Consider the following 19,506-nt stretch of genomic DNA (forward strand, 5'->3'; position numbering starts at 1 on the left):
TCAATCCCTGGTACCACACACACAAAGAAAAAGAAAAAGAAAGCCCAGGCAAAATTTACATGCCGTCACATACTCTCATGTGCTGCCTAATGAACTTGATGCTATCAGTTTAACTGATATGTTAGTTGCACTATGGGTCATAACTTTCTTCATGATTTTAGTTAAACCTCTCATTATTCCAACCCACTAGTTACCTGTTCCCAAGTTAAACGCTCTAGGGCAAGCATGAGCAAAAGTGTATTTCTGACTCCTCTCAGACTTGAAACACACTGAAATTTTTAAATTATTTTACTGAACAATATCAGGAAGCAAGCATAGATTATAAGGGATGTCAGTGAGTCCAGGTTACAAAGAGATGTCATATTTTCCAAGCCAGAGTTTCCCATACCTTTTACATCCAAACTAAGAGATTTATTATTTTCTGAAGGAACAGCATTAAAGTAGCTCTTAAAGCAGTCTTAGAACAGTCTTAAAACAGACTCTCCTACGTGAAACGATTTTTGCCTGTAGCAAATCTGTAGTGTTTTAATACAATAACCATAGGCCAGAATGACCCATAAAGACTAAGAGAAAATCCTGGCACTGTAGACACTGAGGCAAGAAGATCATTGCCTATTCAAAGCCAGCCTGGGCTACATGGTGAGTTCAAGGCCAGCCTGGACTACATACTGAGACCCTTTCTCAAAACAGCCAAACTGAAACAAAACGAAAGACTAAAAAAAAGGTCTTGCTTTCACTGTGCACATCTGAAATCAAAGGAACAGCATCAAGTTGAGAGTACACTAAAGGATAATGCAAGAAACTCTGGCATCTATGATGCTGAAATCCTTGACATTTCCCACCATCCTATGAGGGAAGTGGGGCAACAGAGTATTATCTAGTGCAGAAGAGACAAAATTCAGACCAGGTGTTATGGTACATGTCGGTTATCCCAGTACGTGGGAGACAGAGGCAGGAGGATTGCTGTGAGTTCAAGGCCAGTCTGGGCTACAAACTGAGTTCAAGGCCAGTCTGAACTGCATAGTAAAAACCTGTCTCAAAAATATTTTTTAAAAATTTAAATTTCCACTGAGCATTGCATCATCTGGATACTAACAATTCTTCTACTCTGTCAACAGTGTCCTTGGCAATATCAACCTTCCTAAATCTGTCTCCTTATCTTAAAAAATGAGCAAACTCATTCTTACACTGCCCATGTCTCAGGGTTACATAAATAGTTGTTCATGCAATAAATGACTACAAGTATAATCAAAGTTTACTTTGATCTTAAGAGAACTCCCAGAAAGTCAGTTCACAGATTGCTTTCATATACTTTTTAAGATAAAAATAAGTAGATAAGGAACATTTAGATTGAGTACAAGAAAAAAGATCTGGATACAGATTATCAAATTCCTTAAATACAAATCACTTTATACAAAACTGTTGCTAGTCATTCTGGGCTAGTGGCAACCCCTACAACCCTAGCCCTTGGTAGGCTGAAGCAGAAGGATTACTGTTAGTTTAAATTCAGCCTGGGCTACATAGTGAGCTCAAAAACAGCCTGAACTACATTGCAAAACCCTGTCTCAAAAATAAAATTGTACTCTTAGTTATTAGACAAGCACTTTGATGGCAAGCTCCTACACCTACAGGGAGAGATGCTGACCCTTTAAATGACCATATTGCTATCAAACTTCAAAGTTGTTGTTTGTTTCAGATAAAGTCAAACTTACAAGTAATCAAGTAAAATCTCTTAATCATTTCAGTCACTTTTTAAAAATGACTTAGAGTAAACTTTGCTCTTTATAATACTAAAGTCTCCTTCTAAAGACAGGATGTTGAATGGTGTTTGCTCAGCAATGCTCCAGCCTCTTCCTGTGATGTTGTCTTTCTACAGAAACTGGTGTGAACTTTCCTAACAAAAGAAAGTTCCCTTGCTCTCTTTATTCTGAGAGAACACTGTTTGTGTGCAGTATGTATTGGGATTGGGAGGATGAGTGTACTGGGGAGGGAATTTAGTGTCTTCCCACTAAACTACCAAGCTTTGCACTAGACTTTTTTCATGCTCTTGTTTTGAAGTAAACGCAATAAATTGCCAAGGTAGGACATATACATTTGTTCTCCTGCCACAGGTGCCTAGATTGTTGTGATTATAGACATGTGTCACTATGCCCAGCTGGAGAATACTGCTTTGATACTCATCTCTGATACTCCTTACTTGTGGCAAGTAATGAAGCTTTATGTACTCTTTATCTCCTGACTTAGCTTACTGGATTTGCACACCCCAAGAGATGACAAGAGTCCAGTGCATTTTGTTACAAGGTAGGCTCTTTATTTTAAAAGGTTTTAGTGGGCTAGGAGTATAGCTTAGTGGTAGAATGCTTGCCTAGTGCTCCAGTGAGTGCTGGGCACCCAGACAGGTTCATATTGTATTTTCCCAAAAGTGAGACCTACCCAGAAAATGATCTCTAGCATGATTTTTCAGGGTGCTCAAAGTGTAACTCCCACTCCAAAAATAAGACCAGTTAAGATCATCCCCTTAATCCCAGCACTCAGGAGGCTGAGGCAAAGATGATTATTTTGAGGTGAGCCTGGGCTACACAGAGTTCATGTCCAGTCTAACCTACATAATGAATCTCAAAAAAAAATCATTACCAAAATAGAACCACTTCAGAACCTTCATTGCAACACAGATGAACATATCAAATTATAAAATAATAATATTGATACATAATTAAATATAAATAACATTGTCGACATTAATATATAAAATAAATGATGACATAAATTATAATTTAGGATTTGTAAATATCAAAACATGCACCTTTGGATAAGAAGTAAACACCTATATAAACATATGAATTTGAGACTGCTTACTGATGACCAATTGCAATATGGACACAACATACCCATAATGTGCATGATATAGGCAATTAGGGCATATCAAATCTGGATGGTAAACTGGGCATGACTTGCTATTTGCAAGATACCAGACTAATGCATATGACAGTTCACAAAACCCTGAATGTGGACCTATCCCCAAAACTCAAGCAGGTTTCTCAATAGGATGGCCTGGCCCTGACACCAACCTGAGATGCAGGATACCAGCCCTACTTCTCAGGACCCAGGTATAAATGTTCTTAAGGGTTTCCTTGAGATTTAGACAATATAAAGGGCACAAATGAAGAGCTTGCTATCATGGTTTTCCTCACAGTAACCACTCTGCTTTATCTGGGGTGTTCTTTTATTGTTTTTCCTTATTTTACTAGATCCAAATTCACTCTGGAGAGCCACTTTCTTTCTCATTCTTCATTTTTATTCTTTCAAATAAACTGTGCCATTACTTTTTTGTTCATTTCATTCATTTCTTCTTTGAGATAGCAAGAATCTGGAATATAACTCCAGAAGGCGAAGTGAGCAACCCAGAACCTGGTAACACTTTATTGATGCCAATTTGATAAATTTGGAATTTGATTAGCTGAGCTCAGTGACCACTCCTGTGGACTCATTTCAGAGTCTCACCAAGTGGCTGCAAACTGGAAAATTACAGAGCTTTTAAACAAAGAACCACAAAAAGACATCCTGTTGGAAACAGTTTAGCTAGAATCTTACATTAATTTTTAGTTGACACCTGTATCCTGCTTCTTTTGTTGAGCAGGTTAATTTTTCTCTTGTGGGTACAGCTCATTCTGCTTTTCACATGGGACTTATATCCTGAGTAATTTTCCATTTTCCTGGGTCAAATACAGGGTACCAGTTAAACGCAGGGCTCAAGATGGCATCAGTTAGCCAAGCTACAACATTCTGCACTGGGTTTAGAACATGAATCAAATCCTTGATTCCTGATCATCTTTCTAAAAGTCATCTTTCTCATCTACATTTCACAGATCCTATATTATTGGAACATATAACCATTAATTTAATAGATTGGACTAGGCTTTGAAACAGTTTATCATGCAGGGTTCAATTGTAATGGCCAGCAAGAGGAAAACCGGGGGTCCCGCCAGAGCTGAGAGCCAGCCATGGGGTGGTAGAGAACAAATTCTCATGTCAGCTCTGTTGATGATGTCTCTTATTTTTCCTATCAACTCTGTTGATGATGTCTCTCACTTTCCCTATCAGCTAGGTGCTTTCTGAGCTAATTAAAACTGTACTTAATAATTCCTGAATGGTTGGTGTAAAAACAACAGGATTTACCAAGGGCTAGGCATAGACCCCCCATTTTAAGAATAGGAGGTCTAGACCTCGCCAGTTCTGAAGGACCATCTCAGCCGGGGAGTTTAGAGACTCCTCAAGGTGATGAACATTATGTTCAAGTGTGCTAGATTACAATCTAGTTTTTGCTTAGTATCTTGTAATTTTGGCCTCCCATTATGAGGGCTGTGGTTCCTAGTGTTGTGGAACCAACTACTTCTAATCCCAAAAGGACAGGAACTAGAACTGGGGCTCTTTTTCTCATGAAGTTGGGTAACCTCATACATTTTCTCCCTCTTTCTCCAGAGTATCAGTACACTTGGGGAAGAACATGAGTTAAGATACAGAGTTCACCGCAGTTGTTGAACAGAGTTCAGGATTAGGTTTGATGAAGACAGGCAGAGGAGCACAAGGGGTGAGGTCATTTGTACAGGCAAACCAAGTTCCTGGAAGGGAGACTAAATGTTGGTTGAGGGAATAAGAGACATTTTGTACATACACAGTTGAATTACTATTGACTCAAAATGGGAAGCACTTCAAGGGGAAATTTACAAACTGAATACAGGGTCCAGAGCCCTGAATGTCTTCCAAAGTAAGGGTTTAGGTCCCTGTCCCCACCAATATCAAGAACCAGAATCAAGGTTTGAGGTGTTTACCATCTGCATTTGATATTAGCTATCCATATAAACAGACTTAGGATTCATACCTTTGGAGTTTTACTTTTAGTCCACTTAACTGGAGTCTCTGGTCTTGCAGGCTTGAAGTGGGAGTGATGAATCCAGTGGCTCTTTCTGGCCATGGGAGTACTCAAAGTGACTGTATAGGGTCCTTCCCAGTGGGCACATAGGGATGTGTGGGCTGTCTCCTTCTTATGTAAATTTGATCACCAGGTTGAGTTGCCAGGGGTCATCAGGTCTTTCAGAAATGATCTATTAGGCCCAGAACAAGCAGTGGGTCAAGTGCAGAAAGGGCTGAAGAGCCTGCAAGGACATAACAAGTCACCCACTAGTGACAGCAGTCTAAATTTGCTATGTGGAGCTGTTTTCCCTCATACTTATTTACCCTGTAGTTTTCTTTTCCCCCTTTTTTCTTAAATTGGCTTTTTGAAATAGTGTCTTGCTGTGCTGCAGCAGACAATCCCCCCCTCCACCAGCAAGTATACTTCAGTTTTTCTTAGCTGCTCAGGTAACAGTTCCTGTTACAGTTCTCATTACTTCTGTTTCTTAGAAATGACTGGTCACTGTGATACATAGCTGATTATTATGATGCATGTTGTAAGGGCCAATCAAAGATAGCCAAATACTCTGCTTCTCTATATCTCCTGCTTGCAAACTCCATGTATGTCCTAGACTATATATGTCCTAGACCACCAGAGATCAGGGCCTGACATTTTTTCTAGAAGTCAATTCCTGTTTATGTTAAATAAATCTGCCTCCAAATCCTGGGTGACATTTTGGTGTTTCTGTTTGCTGTAGCATCCGGTGCATTGGCCAGAAAAACCAGCAGCACAGACCTCTTTGGTCACCAGTCCTGGCTCTCACTGACCAAGCAAGGTCTGCACCAGGTCCCAATGGGAAGGTGCATTCCCAAGATTTCTTGAGTCCCCTTGGATGTCTGGAGGAGGATTTCTAGCTCCATGTTTAAATGGCTCACATCAGACCCAAAGGAAGGAGGACACAGTCTGCTTATTTGACTGCATGCCTGCCCACCTGTCTGTAAGATCCTCAATGACACCAATTTCTGTCTGTTTGAACAGAAGGAAAGCTTGATCAATTCTCATTAGGTAGTCTCCCTGTGGTTTGAGGGATAGAAAGTTTTAATCTCTGAATGTCTGATGAATGATTGTGTGAGTGTTTGTAACTGATAGCCATGTAAAGTGATAAGCTACTCTATGTTCATGGTGAGGATTTTGACTTCTCTCTCTAAAATGCACAGCTCAATTGGGTCCCAACCTATAGTTCTATTTATGCTTCTAATTAAGGACAAGATTGAGAAATTACCTATGCCTGTCCTTAATCTGTATGGTCCCAACGTCGCTGAGAGGCAAGCAGCAGAGTGGGAATCTGAATGATCTCTCTCTCTAAGGGACACCTATCTTTTGTCTGCTGTGCCATCATTCAAGGGTAGCCAACACACTTAGGGTTTCAGAAATGGGAATTAATTAGTTAAAACTCACAGTCCCTAATTGTAGGCCTAAGAATTTTTAAAAGGGCTTTTCTGGTGATTGGGGAGTTAAAATAAAGTCAAACTGCTGTACTCAAGCTTGAACAAGCCCTAAGAATTCTATTTTGCAAGATAGCTCCTTAGCTTCATCAGGCTGGCAAAAAGAAGCAAAGAAACCCATTCAAGCACTTCTCAAAGGCATCAAAGAGGAAGGGAAAAAATCAACATACTAAAATTACTACATTTACCTGGAAGTCTGATAAAGCCATTCAGGATTTTATGACAGACTCTATGATGCCCACAGAGTCTATACCCATTTAACTGTAACGTCCCAGAGAATCTAAAGATGGCAGACATAGATTTCATGACCCAAGAAGCACCTGACATCTTCAAGAAACTGTGGGGAACCACCCAGACAACTCTCCTTAGAAGAAGATCAGCTATCTCAATTTGGATGAACTTAGCCCTATCTCCATGCATTGTTATGTACAGAACTGGCTAGGTTATTTCTTTGTCCCTTCAATTGGCTTTACACAATATAAATTTGGTTGACTGAGGAACTGATGTGTAATCTTTGAAGCAAGGTGACAGTCACTATTTCCCACTCAGTAACTCCTAGAAAAACATGGTTGAGCTGCACTGAATGAAAAGCCATGCTCCACACTGTCAACTGGGACTAAGCCTTGAGAAACAGGCTATGAATTCCCAGGGCAAAAAAGATTGTACATCACAGCTGAAGCACCAACCCCACAATATTACATAGTACCTCAGTTGTGTTACGCAGAGTCCTTTCTGCATTTCTTGCCCTCTACATACTACAGAGATTATCTCAGGCCTCCTACCTAGCCCAGCCAATGGCAGTCACATATATCCCACCACTCACACTGCTGCTCATCCCCAAGCCACTTCCCTCATGGAGGATTAATAAAATCTGGGTTGAGCCCTAGGTCAGTGCTTTTGCTCCAGTGAACCACCATCTTTACTGGACCTAACACCCCCTCAGCTCCCCATAAATATATGTATGTATGTCTTAGTGTCTTTATTCTCACCTTGGGTTGCACTGGAAATAATACACTAATTAACTCATGAAAATTCCAATAACTTCTTCGTGGGATTACAAATAAAGCCTTCTGGACAGTGATAGGATCAGGGAAAGGGATCTCTATGAGGAAATTCAGTCTGATAGATGTCCATACTCTATGGCAAAAAAGCAATATGTGAGTTATAAGGGCTATATGGACATTAAAATTAAATGCCCCTTCAGATCAAAAGATAAGGAAAATGATAATCCTTTCATCAGCCAGATCAGGCTCCCTTCTTCAGCTGGGCCACTGGGAGCACACAGTACTATCACTGGGGTAACTGGGACTCTTGTCTCTCACCCCTTCTTCCAGGAATGATCTTGCAGCCTGAGAGGACATCTCACCAAACACAAGTTCCTGTATATGCCTGAATGCTCCTCCATTTCTGAGAAGAGACCTTCTCTTGTAGTAAAAGGCCTGAGCCAGTCAGCCTTCCTGTTGTTTGAACCTGCATTAGTCCAAGACAGATAACCACAATTCTGAAATTCTGAAAACTCTTCTTGAAGAGGCATAAGCCAAACTTGCCTCTGGGTCTGGCCATTATTAACAGTGCTCCCATATCCTATGTCACAGAAAACACAAACAGGCATCCAGCCATACATCACTCTCCTAAAGCAGTTTGGGATCCTGATAGACTGCTAATCTCTTTGAAACACTCCTCCCCTTCTAGTGAAAATACCCAATGGAGATTACCAGTCAGTGTAAGATCTGCATCTCATCAACAACACAGTCATTACTTTGCTCTTTATGGTTCCCAACTCACACACACATCTGGAACTACTCCAGATGCCACCTGGTTTACATGTCTGGATTTGAAAGATGCCTTCTTCTGCTTGCAGGTTGTGCTTTTGATGGGGAAGATTTTGAGACAATATAAAAAGCTCAGTTTACTTGGACTCAATTGCCACAACGGTTTTGGAATTCTCCCACTATTTTGATGGAGGCTCTAGCAACAGATTTGGCTAAGCCACCAACACCTTCTTTTCAAGACACCTGTTTCTCTGTCTTTTTTAGCTCCACAAATACATTTCCTACTTGCTACCATGGTCCTCCAAGAAAAGAAAGATGATTGATAGCAACCATACATAGAGAGATTTCAAAACCACAAAATGTTTGTAGACTGTCAAACTGCTAAAATATACTTCTCCTGCTTACAAAGTCAGTTCAGGATTTCTGAGCTGTCAAGGCTGCCTAGGCCTCAGGGATGCCTCCTTTTACTTTTGATTGGCTCCTGTCAGCCATCCCTTCTTCACCTTTAAATGGAAAGATCCCAGTTCTAAACTCAAAAGTTAACTGACCTGTACTGACCTGTCAGCCTACCAGAGGTTCAAAAACATGTTTACCCTCTTTAGAAAGGCCCTAACAGCTGACCTTTCTAACTTCCCAACACAAAATATCACTACACTTCTGATTAATGACACCTAAGATTCCTGTTGAAAAGGCACAAAAGCTATGCTGCAATATCTGGAAGAAACTGGCTACAAGGTACCTTGGGGAAAGGTACAAATCTGCAAACACAATCTTGAGAACTCCAGATATAACGAATTCAACTTTTTTATTGACAGATGATGACGTGGCTTGAAAGATGTTTACTCAGACTGTCAGCCCCTGAGAGCATCCAGTGGCTTACCTGTACAAACACCTGAATCTAGTCACTAGTAGCTGCCTCCTCACTTTGCCTCCAAGCTCTGATAGCCACTATCTTCTGATCAAGAAAACTGACAAGCTTACTTTAGGCCAAGACGTAACTGTCCAGATGCCAAATGCTGTACTGTCAATCCTGCCATGTACCTGCTCACCAAGCTGGGTCCATCAGTCCATGACTGCCTGATACAAACTAATGGGCTATTCTTGAGCCTTACTAGACTTAACAATGAACTCCCTTAAAGATGCTGAGTATACCCTGTTTATAGATGGAAGTATCTCTGTTAGGAATGAAGTCCAACAGACTAGATATGCTTTGCTCACCTTGAACAAAGTTGCTTTGGCCAAGGATTTTCCATTGGAATGGTTTGTACAACAAACTCATGTAGGCTCACAATTAGTCTGAAAATAAAAGGGTCTACTGCTTCCTGCTGCTGTCCACAAATTCACCAAAACAATAAAAAATTCTGAGCCATAAAAGGAAAAGTTTTATCATCCCATGCCTGGCCAGCATCTGCTTCTCTGTCTACCAATGTTGCCAAACCTGTGATCAAAAAAACCCAGTTCAGAATCCTAATCCTCTTCAGAGGTCCTATTGGCTGAAACATCATCCTTTAACACTGAAATAAAGCCTTATAGGACTACAGATATGAATTAGATCTTATATGCATCTACTCAAGTTGGCCCAAGACATTCCCTACCCACACTGAAAAGACAACAGAAGTTTTTAAAGTCCTGCTATGACAGTGGACCTATATAGGTAGATATACAACATATAGGTCATAAAGCTCTAAAAAAGTTAAGGAAATAAAAGTATAGCCCTACAGGAAAAGCTTGTAACAAGCTCTATATAATTTAGCTAAATGACCAGCTGTACCTGTAGACACCCATGTACATCCTGGAAGAAGGGGTGAGAGACAAGAGTCCCAGTTACCTCCCAGTTTATATGTACCTGGTACATATAAACCAGGCATATACTAACTACCTCTAGTCTTTTAAAGTTTCAGATATTGAGCTTTGGATACACCATTCTAGAGTTAACCATCTAGTTGACTGCTGGAGAATTTACCTGGACCAGACAGCTCCTCCAAACTCTGAAGAGACAAAGCACTCAAAGCCCTGCTCTGGTTCCTCTAGATGTGGACCAGTCCATGTATGGCTGAAGCCTGAGGACAGCCTTCACAGGATTACTCCACACACACCTCAATGCATTATTCTCCTTGCTTTTTATGCCTTTTCAGGCTTCTTACTCCAGTGCTTGCGTCCACTTCAGTGTGCATATATTGTATTACCCAACTTGACTTTTGCTCCCCACTCTCCTGCTAGCTGCAGTTTTTACCTTAGTTCTACGGATGGTTGCCTGAGAGAGTAGAAAACAACCAATAAAAGCCACAAACTCCTGGTAGGAAAACTTTCCAATCTTGGGGACATTGGCTAGGACCTATCCTAGTGCCACAGACAGCTCTAATGTTACTGCTTCTAGTCCGGCCTTGTGTAATTGATTACCCAGTTCATCTTAAAAAATCACATATAACATGCCCCACAAAGATTTTCCAGGAACCTAAAAGAGGGAAGAAATGTAGCAAAAATGCCTCCCAACTAGTATGCTTTAATTTCTGTTAGTTACCCAGATAACAGTTTCTTTTACAGTTTCCATTATTTCTGTTTCTTAGCAATGGCTGGTTACTGTGATACATAGCTGGTCACAGCTATGCTTAAAGCATACTACAAGAAACAATCAAAGATAGCCATGTACTCTGCTTCTGTACACTTCCTGCTTTCAAACTCTGTATAAACCCCAGACCAACAGATATCAGGGCCTGGTATTTTTTTCTAGAGGTCAGTGCCCATCAGTGTAAATAAATCTCTCTCCAAATCCTGGGTGACATTTCAGTGTTTCTACTTGTCATAGCACTGTGGTGCAGGATGTCTTTGAACTTGTTTACATAGTCCAGGCTGCCTTCAAACTCATGGTGATCCTCCTACCTTGACCTTCCAAGTCCTGAGATTATAGGCATGCATTACCATTCCCAATTATCAGGAACTTTTCAAATAAACATTTAGGTTTATTATTGGATTGTCTCATTTAGTTCTTTGTTTGAGGCAAGAAGAACTTGGAATACTTTTGATAGATGAGCCATTTCTAAAACAACTACCCTATAACACTCATGCAAAATATAGAAACATTTTCTACTTTTTTATTTTAAAGAGGATAAAACCAATAAAAATAAACCAGTGTAAAGATTATAGGACTTCAAAACATTACAAACTCAACAATAATTACCATAATGCCTTTTGATGTCTTCAAAATAGCTTCAGATAACTTTAGACATAGTAAAACGCAAACAGAACTGAATAGAATATAAACAATAAAAATAAAACAATGAATGCATTAAAGGACTTCAAAACAAGTCTATAGTAAATCCAAAATTGCTACCATAATAGATCTTGCTATCTTTAAAATAGCTACTCCTGTCATCAAATTTGACATTATCAAACAAAAGAGAATAAAGCCCAACCCAACAAAACAATGGAAATGATATAGGACTTCCAAAACATGACCATAGGGAATCAACAATGGCTGTAAGCTTCAGGAGATCGCCCTAGATGTCACACTGTGTACCACTGTCCTCTGAACCTATGATCAGACCATTGGCCCTAGATATGCAATGTTAGTGAAACACCAAAGCACCACAGGTACCCAATTGCATATCACCTCCACAGCTATCATCACAGCCTGTGTTTCTCTGAATAAGCCTGTTGCTTACAGCAGGGGGTGGGAGGGTGGGATAGGAGTGGGGGTGGAGGGGTGCATGGATGATGATTGGTACTTCTTATTTGCCAGACTATGTGCCAGAAGTGGCTGGAATCTGTCTGTTCCAGTCTGGCAACAGCCTGCATGTGATGCTGATTCCCAGACTGGGCCTGCTTGCTGGTGTGGCTTTTTTCTCTCTAACCCTGGTGCAAATGACGCTGCCTCATGGGGAGAGGCTGGGAACTGTCTGTTCCAATCTAGTAGTGGCCATCACATGGTACTCATTCCAAGACTGGGATTGCTTGCTGGTGTCAAGAAGCATTTTCTGAATTATGGTACCTGCAATTATTTGTGGCCTTTGAACCATCATTCTTAGATGTTATCATTTTGTTGCCTCTCCTGTCTCCTAAGTCTTCAATGAACATCTGATTTAATGGAAATTTTGTGAAATGCATCTTGCAAGAAATCATGACTTGAGTAAACAATTCACAGAGTAAAATCACTGACAGCTGTGTTGCCAATGCATAAGGAGCACACTACACAAAGGAGTTCTCATATAAGCACTGTTGCTGGTCCTAATTGGGGCCAATGGTTCTACAGAAAATAGAGTCACAGTTCAGGCTGGAATTGAGGGTTTGGAGGGTTATGATGATGTTCCAAGAGAGCATGGCATGACCATATTTCAATAAATGTAGATTGCTGTACATGAAAAAATGAAGCCATATTGCATCTGAAAAGCCCTATTGCATCTTTTGGAACAAAAATAAATAAAAGATACAGTCTTATTTTCAGGGAAATACAGTATGTTCTTGGCACAAAAAGAATTGGACATGACAGATCGACAAAGCAGCAAAGTTATTAAACCTATAATATGCTCAGAGTGAGCAGACTCATGGTGGCAGAAAGAAAAATGGCAACAGCACTGAGGCAATTGGGTTTAAAAATTTTAAATCTTAGCCAGTTATGGTGTGCATGTGTATAATCCCAGGACTTGGGAGTCTGAGGCAGGAAGATCTCTGAATTTGAGGTCAGCCTGTCTACATAGTAAAATAAGGCCAGCCTGTACTACATAGCAAGACTCCATCACAAAAGAAAGGAAGAAAGAGAGAGAGAGAGAGAGAGAGAGAGAGAGAGAGAGAGAGAGAAAGAAAAGAAAGAAAGAAAAACATATTATGGAATTTAGTTTAGCAGTGTAAGCATCTTCCTGGCAAGCTTGAGGTCATTAGTTTGATCCCCAGTACCAAAAAAATGCAAATATATAAAAAAATTGGAGATAATGTTATAAGGACCCTATACCTGCCCCTTATTTCAAAGGGAATAAGCACATAAATAACATTATTCAGGTATACTCTTAGTTATACCATCCCTCCCTTTTTAAAGATAGCATGGATTAGGACAGTCTTGAATTCACTGTGTAGACAAGGCTGGCCTCAAACATCCCATCCTCCTGCCTTAGCCTTCCAAGTATATCACCTTGCCTGGCCCCCAACTAAATTACTTACAACAAATTCTAGATTTTTTTTTATTTTAAAGAGGGTAAAACCAACAAAAATAAAACAGAATAAAATCAATTAAAATAGATCAGAATAAATGATACAGGACTTACAAACCTTATGAAATCAACATTAGTTACACAATGACTTTGTTGTCTTCAAAAAGCTGCAAATAGCACTTTTGAACATAATAAAAAATCAAACAGAACAGAATAGAATAGAAATAATAAAAACAAAATAATGAATGCAATAAAGGACATCCAAACAAACCAGTAATAAATACATAATGGTTCCCATAACATGTCTTGCTATCTTTTAAATAGCTTCTCATGCCATCAGAGTTAAAAGAAACAAAACAAAAGACAATAAAAACCCAACCCAACAAAACAATGAAAATGGATGGCTTCTGGGTGGGGCTCTCCTCTCTGTGGGGCCAGGTTCTCTCCCAAAGCAGTCTGATAATGGCACTGACTCATGGAGAGAGGGATGGGTCTGGTTCTCCCCAAGCCAGCAGCGGCCCAAGCATGCGTTGCTTTCTGGGTGGGAATCTCCTCCCATAGGGCCTCGTTCTCTCCCTCCACAGTCTGTGAATGCTGCTGACTCACAGACAGAGGCTTTCTGGTTTTCTCCAAGCCAGCAGGAGCCCACATGTGGTACTGGTTTCTGCTCCAGAAATACTTTGAGATACAAAGTTCTTGGTCTTTCTCTAGCTTTTACCAGTAGATAGGTAGGAGATCACAATGTGTCACCTCAAATTATGGCATGCTAACAGAGATTATTTTGAACTGAACACAATCAAGGAAAAGCTCTGCTATCCCATCTTCCTAGAAACAGATCACAGTCCCCTGATGGGGAGCACCCCCACCCAAAATACACATGCACACACGTACCTCTCATTCTTAAAGGGAATAGCAACTGAAAGAGTTTTGGCCCAGACAGGGCACTGTAGCCAGTAAAGCCTCAGATGGAACCAAGGAGCTCTATCTCCCCCACCCCTAGGAATTTACCTATGGTGCCAAAAGAATACCAATGGGCTACCTGTGCATCACTAATGACCCTTAGGTTCCACCCCCAACCTACACTACATGTATGCCCCCACTCCATGTGTTCCATGGAGAGATCACTGACCCCAGGGGGAGACGACACACCCCAGGGGATCGGGGGTGTCACTCCCCGCATTCTCAAAATAAAGGTCATTTATATTTCATATTTCTTATTTTTTCAGCCACCAGTCCCCCACAGTTCTATCATATGGTTATCTGACTGGGAATGGCAGACGAACCTGGGGCTTTCCCAGTTTGAGTCCCCTGCTGTTCAGGACCAGTACTGGACTACATCCTGCATTAATTCCTCACTTCTACACTCGAGAGCTGTAAACTTGTCACTGCTGGTTTGCAAACAACACCCACCCAATTTACCACAGGTAAGGAACCCCCCAGAGATTGCCACTGAGCCAGGCCCCAGGTGGGTTTTCTCTCCCTTTCCATGGGTTCGAATGACACTCTCATGTCCTTAGAAGCCCAAGGCAGGGTCTTTCTGGGCCAATCTGTGTCTACACTGGGAGACTCTCACGTCCTTTGGGTTTGGATAGCTCAAGGCAGAGATTTCCTGGGCCAGCCTGTGTCCACACTGAGAGACTCTCACGTCCCTCAGAGTTTTTTAAGTTCTCACGGGCAGAGCTGTTACTAAACCCACGTGAAATCCACTCATATATTGGTGACGGCCAATTATTATGAGTTTTGGAATCATATAATATCGATCAGTCTAGAGTAAAAAGTGACAACTTTAAACTTAGTAGACCACGGTCCGTTGCCTCATCTGTGGGCCAGACCCCACACCAGATTTTATCTTGGGGACCACTTCCTGTCCACCCCTCAAAAAACCATACCTATTTATAGCTTATCACACTGACAACAAATTTACAAAACTCTCCATCTTTAAGCCTTTGTTTTGGGAATGTGTGTCCTTTCCTGCCAGTGTCCCTTTGTCTTCTCACCACTTCCCCTCCCTGTACCACACCCGCTGTGCACTGACCCATTCCCCACTGAGGTGGGGAAGGTAAGCCCAAACAGATACTGCTGCTTTGAGCTTTCATGCCGCACCCCAACTCCCCATGGTGTCTCGGCTCTCATGCGGCACTCCTGGTCCACATGGGGTTCAGCTTTAATGCCTTGCCCTAATCCTCACGCCCCTCAAGCAGTTCCAGCTCCAAGTGGCGGCTCAGTTCCACGTCGGTCCGTTGGTCTGCCAGCGTGTAAGGTCCCAGCTTCACACTGCTCCCCAACTCCAACTCCCAGCTCCATCCCCCATGCACCACGCGTCCATGCGCCACCACTGCCACCCCACCACTGTGCCACTGGGCCCCGCCCTGTGCGCCATCCCAGCCCCACCCCCCCTGCACTGCATGCCCACTGCCACCACCACCGCCCTGCGTGCATTTCCAGGGGAAGTCCCAGCCCACTCCGAGCACTATGTCCTGGTGCTTGACCTGCCTTCACTCTGCATGCCCTACTCCCATGCTGGGTGTGCTCTGCCTGCACACTGACCACAAACACAGATAAACAACAGCTCAGCGGCTCGGCTCAGAGATGCTATTTTTTTTTACATTCTCAAACCACTTAATTAAGGTTAAATAAGCCGGCAATAGACAAGACTTTGGCTGATAAACGTGACAGTGGCCACCTGGTAATTTTACCAATCTTGTTTATCAATTAAAGCCTTCAATAATCTCCTGTTTGGCAGCTAGGGTTGGGTTGTGAATTCCTTTTGCTGTGGACCACCAGTGGTGTTCTGTGTTAAGCTTACTGCCTGTATTATACTGTATTGTCACTGATCTCCTGTTTAACAATTAAAATTAAAAAATAATTATAACTAGCTCTTTTCCAAGACAAGGGTTACATGATACATGCAAAACAGCAAAACCAACACTGTGGCATAAGCCAAACTTAAACCTTTTCCAGCCTATCTGCCTGCCCTGGCTCAGCCCTCCACCGAGCCATAATTAACTATATTCAACTGATATTAAATAACATCATAGCTGATTTGTCTCCTAAGTAAAAAGATAAAAAATTAATTAAACAGGCCATCCTCTAAAAATCAGATGGCATTAGACATTTTAATAACATAAAGAGATACTTATATATATGACATAAATAACATGTCAGTTTCTAAAATTCTCTGGACCTGTCCTCCTTATGAGAAGCCATTACTAAAAGTATAAATACCCTGTTGATTATATTTGACTCCTGCATACTTACTTAGTTTTACAGATATCTTCTACTATAGACCAGATCCCAAACAAAAAGGCAAAACTTGACCTTCAAACCTCATGGAGACCTTAATATGGTTTTTCATGTTTTCAGCAACAGAGATAACAGTGACACTTGGAGTTCTGAGACAGGTAAACCAACACAAGGTGGAGCTGCCTGCCCCCCCCCAATGGACCATGCCTCAAATGCAGCAGAAGACACTGGGCAACGGAGTGTCCCATCCTGGCATTCTTTGAGACCTTACCCCGGGGCTACTGGACTGTCCTAGCCACCAGAGAGTGGGTAAGCCATCCTAACTTCCAGCCCTCACTGGAAATGCAAACACTGCCAGATTCATCACCAACAGATCTGCTTAAACTTGCTGCTAAAGACTGACAGGGCTGAGGGCCAACAACAGCCCACTTTATGGGTGTCTGTCTCAGATTCCAAGTCCCACTGAAAGTCTCAGGTAAGACATTCTCTATACTTGTGGACATGGAGGCCATATTATATACAGAGTTCTTCCTGAGTTTTCAGACTGCTATAATAAGCCCTCGATCTCTGGGGGTATTAAAGGTCAACCTATGCCATTTACAAACAGGGCCTATTTTGTGCCACTTCCAGACTGCTTCTTCCCAATCCACCCAGTGGTGCCAGATCTTCCCTCCACCACTCATTCTTCAGTCCTAAATCTTAAAATGCTTTTCATTCCCTTAGACACATGGAGGCCTCAACATCCTACACCTGATAGTTTACTATTATCACTAGTAAACTCTCCTCAGTGATATAAGACCACCTCCTTCCTTTCTTATTCACCAATTTCTCAGATAACCCTGGGCCAGACTGACAGATAACTTCTGTCTTTTCACTTTGTTTATACTTTTTCAGGATACATAAAAGCCTTTCGCACAACCAAGGAGACTGCTGATATACTTGCTAAAATCCTGTTACAGCAAATCATTCCAAGGACTACAACCAGGTTAAAGTGACCCATACCTGATATTCTTGGCAACCTCAACAGTTATCTGCAGTAGACTGCCATGCTAGTTTCACATCACTCAGGCTAAGTGGTGCCCTTCCAGCCCTAGATCTAGCCATCCTTTTCCTACTCTTCTCTGCCTTACCAAGGCCTCACAGCCACGACTCTCAGGCTGTCATGTTTTATTATCCAATTTGGTTTCTAATTTCTTATTCTTTTTACAGCAGATCTCTTAACAGTATTTCCTAAAGACTCCAATGTCCTGCATACCAGAGACAAGCCTTACCTACCTACCCTTTTAACTTTTACCCTTTCAGATGTGGGAGTAATCACCTCTCATAACTTCACTCCTCCTAACCCCACGTTTAATTTTCAGAATTCTGCCTTATCGTGGAAACGTTTCTACCTCAACATGGTCCTGATATAATAACATGTCTAAATCAAAGGCACCTTCCCTTTTACCTCACCTGGGTCCTTAAATATGACAGTGCCATGCCTCCTCATAACATCTTGTCTCTGATTTTCCAGTGTAACATATGTGCATTCACCAGTGAAGTTGTCCTGGCTAAAACACCTGGCACCAGCTTCTACCTGGGCATCAACCATCATCCTGTCGACTCCCCTAAACCCCTGTACACTGCCCCCAGCCAGCAGGAAGCAGTAAAGAGAGAAATCTTACCCCTTTTCATAATAATAATCATAAGATGGGATATGAAAGAGTTTTGTCCCAGACAGGACACTGTAGCTGGTAAAGCCTCAGATGGAACCAAGGAGCTCCTATCTCCCTCACCCCTAGGAATTTACCTATGGCTCTATCTTCCCCACCTCTAGGAATTTACCTATGCTGCCAAAAGAATACCAATGGGCTACCTGTGCATCACTAATTCCCCTTGGGTTCCACCTCCCACCTAAGCTACATGTATGCCCCACTCCATGTGTTCCACGGAGAGATTGCCGACCTGGGGGGAGATGCCACATCCTAGAGGATCGGGGGTGTCTCTCCCCACATTCTCAAAATAAAGGTCATTTCATACTTCTTATCTTTACAGCCTCCACTGGTCCCCCACAGTTCTATCAGCAACCTTATCACTCCACATAAGATAGCACCAAAAAGAAAGAATCACCATAAACAAACATTACTAATGAGCCCTTATCTACTATTAGTTTACCATAAATTTGTCTCACTATAATGCTCCACCCTTGAAAACTCAAAGTTCTTTTCCTTTATCCTGTTACTTCTCTTTAAATTTATTCTCCTTCACCCAGGAATGGTAGCACATGCCTTGTAATCCCAACACTTGGGAGGTTGAAGATCCCAGTGAGTTCAAGATCAGCCTAAAATACATTGCAATATAAAAGGAATTTTAAAACTTATTGCCAGACACTATATTCAAGGACAAGGAAACGCAGGCTCAGCCTGTTCTCATGATTAGAGAACGGCAAAACTCAGCTAGCCTTGACATCCCGCCATTGTAAGACAGACATAACTCAGCCAAAAGTACATTTTGTTGTGCTAACTTGCCCCAAGGACACAATGGCTGAGTCCAGGGCAATGACTGATTCTCCCTACTCACCCCAGCCCCTGACCTTACAAATTTAACCCAGATCAAGTCTGCCTGACAACATATGGCCCAGCCTATATGATCAATTGTAAAATAAATAAAATAAACTGCTCTCAGCCTTTTATACTTTCTGTTTAAAACATATATGTCTGTTTAACCCCAAGGCAGGGTTGGTGATTTGGAATTTAGTTTTCTCCAGACCATTAGCCCATTAGCATGATAAAGAGTTACTATCACCTCAGTGCCTGTATATCTTCTATCCAATTTGGTCCTGGTTTTTCCACTAAAGCAAGAGCCTGCCTCACAAAACAAAAAAACAAGCAAGAACCTTTTTTTTTTTTTTCTTCAGTGATATCAAATCCTCCAAGCCTGGTCATTTCTCTGTGGATATTCTTCTCTCTCTAATT

At 41.6% G+C, this 19,506-nt stretch overlaps 1 long non-coding RNA gene across 6 annotated transcripts in view; it reads left to right on the plus strand.

The window, feature by feature from the left end:
• LOC134476432 (uncharacterized) overlaps positions 1-19,506 on the plus strand; it is a 91,886-nt gene that overhangs the window by 43,386 nt on the left and 28,994 nt on the right. For 3 of the 6 annotated variants that reach the window (XR_010048072.1, XR_010048070.1, XR_010048068.1), the window contains exon 2: positions 14,536-14,733. This is a non-coding gene — a long non-coding RNA (uncharacterized LOC134476432). Of the gene's footprint in view, positions 1-14,535; positions 14,734-16,672; positions 17,028-18,065; positions 19,224-19,506 lie in introns of those variants that run through there. The other 3 variants (XR_010048071.1, XR_010048069.1, XR_010048073.1) reach the window with 3 other exon arrangements.

The sequence above is a fragment of the Cavia porcellus genome, unplaced genomic scaffold (genome assembly GCF_034190915.1).
Source record: "Cavia porcellus strain 051 isolate PalLab524CR breed Dunkin Hartley unplaced genomic scaffold, mCavPor4.1 scaffold_6, whole genome shotgun sequence".
In the NCBI taxonomy this organism is placed as follows: domain Eukaryota; kingdom Metazoa; phylum Chordata; class Mammalia; order Rodentia; family Caviidae; genus Cavia; species Cavia porcellus.